Source organism: Portunus trituberculatus, chromosome 34 (assembly GCF_017591435.1).
Source record: "Portunus trituberculatus isolate SZX2019 chromosome 34, ASM1759143v1, whole genome shotgun sequence".
NCBI classification, from domain to species: domain Eukaryota; kingdom Metazoa; phylum Arthropoda; class Malacostraca; order Decapoda; family Portunidae; genus Portunus; species Portunus trituberculatus.
In genome coordinates this window covers 2,057,501-2,060,000 of record NC_059288.1, presented here as the reverse complement: position 1 = coordinate 2,060,000, position 2,500 = coordinate 2,057,501, and the positions used below count along the sequence as shown (strand labels likewise).

The following is a 2,500-nucleotide window of genomic DNA, read 5'->3' as shown; positions in this document are numbered from 1 at the left end:
CACACACACACACACACACACACACACACACACACACACACACACACACACACACACACTCTCTCTCTCTCTCTCTCTCTCTCTCTCTCTCTCTCTCTCTCTCTCTCTCTCTCTCTCTCTCTCTCTCTCTCTCTCTCACAAATTTCTTTTATTTTTCTTTCCTACATCTTAGGTAAGTTTGCCTGCTTCGCATCACTCTAACTTAATCTTTTTTCTACCCCTCTCTCTTCCCCCTCCGCTCTCTCCTTTCTCCTCTCTCCCTCCTCTTCCCATCGTTCTGGGGCAAAATATGGTGTATAAATGTGATGCCTCCTGGCTTGTACTTATAATTTAATCTCTCTCTCTCTCTCTCTCTCTCTCTCTCTCTCTCTCTCTCTCTCTCTCTCTCTCTCTCTCTCTCTCTCTCTCTCAGCTCAGAAATACTTATACCCTCTTATGTCAGGTTTTCATGAGCTCGCGCGCGCGCCCACACACACACACACACACACACACACACACACACACACACACACACACACACACACACACACACACACACACACACACACACACACTGCAAGTGTATACGTATTTGGTTGTTATATTTTCATCTCAAGTGCATGAGAGAGAGAGAGAGAGAGAGAGAGAGAGAGAGAGAGAGAGAGAGAGAGAGAGAGAGAGAGAGAGGAAGGAATTTCTATGCTACATTACATCTTCACTAACAACTCCTCCTCTTCTTCCTCATCCTCATTTTCCATCCTCTTCACTACTTGTTGATCGTCTTCCTCGTCTTCTCTCTCTTCCTTCATCATCTCCTCCTCCTCCTCCTCCTTCTGTTTCCAAGTCAACACTAGTCAGACGGAGTGGTGGGTGGAGATGAGTCTTCTGCCGTTCTATCTCATCCATCCCTTGTACAGTAGATCGTTAGCATTAATTCCCAAACAGCGTGCGTGGATGTAATGATTCGTTGTCTGGTTAACCATTATAATCCTTCTCCTCTTCCTTATTCTCCTCCACCTTCTTTTCTGTCTTATTCTTCTTCACCGTTTGTTCTTCCTTCTCCTTCTCCTGTTCCTCCACTTCGATTTATATAAATACATATGGAATTTAAGTTATTTCTCTCTCTCTCTCTCTCTCTCTCTCTCTCTCTCTCTCTCTCTCTCTCTCTCTCTCTCTCTCTCTCTCTCTCTCTCTCAAGTAAGGTAGAAGACTGGTAGGACGCAGATTGGACGCAGAATGAGAAGGAAATGAATTGAATGGAGGATGACTGCGAAAGATAAAGGAAATGTAGGAGTGGAGGATGAAGTGGATGTAACCTTAAAGAGAGTGGAAGCAAACAAAAAATAATGACAAGATGAGAGACGAAAGCATTACAATACACTTTCATTATTTCATTTTTTTATTAGTCTTCATATTTTGATTTTTTTCCCTTCCTACTAATTTTTTTTTTAATTGTTTCGTGAATGTTTACGTGTGTGTGTGTGTGTGTGTGTGTGTGTGTGTGTGTGTGTGTGTGTGTGTGTGTGTGTGTGAGAGAGAGAGAGAGAGAGAGAGAGAGAGAGAGTGTGAGTGTGTGTGTGTGTGTGTGTGTGTGTGTGTGTGTGTGTGTGTGCCCTTGCTTGCTTCCAAGAAATACATAATTTTTTTTTTAGGAACATGTCGCATTTTTTTGTGTATTACTTTCGTCACATGTCACTGCCTTATTATGCTCTGATGAAAGAGAGACAAATGGATTAATGATTGGCAGAGAGAGAGAGAGAGAGAGAGAGAGAGAGAGAGAGAGAGAAATAACTTGAATTCCATATGCATTTATATAAATCGAGGTGGAGGAGCAGGAGAAGGAGAAAAAGGAAGAACAAACGGTGAAGAAGAATAAGACAGAAAAGGAGGTGGAGGAGAATAAGGAAGAGGAGAAGGATTATAATGGTTAACCAGACAACGAATCATTACATCCACGCACGCTGTTTGGGAATTAGTGCTAACGAACTACAAGGGATGGATAAGATAGAACAGCAGAAGACTCCTTTCTACCTCCATTCCCTCTGACTACTGTTGACTTGGAAACAGGAGGAGGAGGAGGAGGAGGAGAAGATAAAGGGAGAGAGAGAAGAGGAAGATTATTTGCCTACGAATACAAAATTGTAAACAGTATGATCCCACCATCTTGTATTTTAGTTCCATTTATGAGAGGCAGTGACCAAAGTTCAACAGATGATCGAAAAAGACCCACCGTTGTGCCAGTCCCCAAAAAGATGTCGATAGGATAGTAGAACTCATATTTGTAAGATGGAAAAAAAAAAATAATAGTAAAAAAGAAATAAAGTCTTGGAACCTCCTTTTTAGGGGTTAAAGTCATAGGAAGGAAATGCAGAACGAAGCAAGTTCCAAAGTTTAACAGCCAGACTTGTATTTTATAATGTTAGCTATTTTTCATTCTCTTTCACTAGTAAACTTTGAGATACTGCCTTATTTTGATTTCATCTTTCATTCCTTTTTGTCCATCTTGCTGATATGAGAGTTT

General features: G+C 41.4%; 1 protein-coding gene across 1 annotated transcript in view; it reads left to right on the top strand.

Moving 5' to 3' along the window:
• Positions 1–2,500, top strand: part of LOC123512547 — a 179,000-nt gene that overhangs the window by 14,983 nt on the left and 161,517 nt on the right. The gene's annotated exons all lie outside the window — the stretch shown is intronic.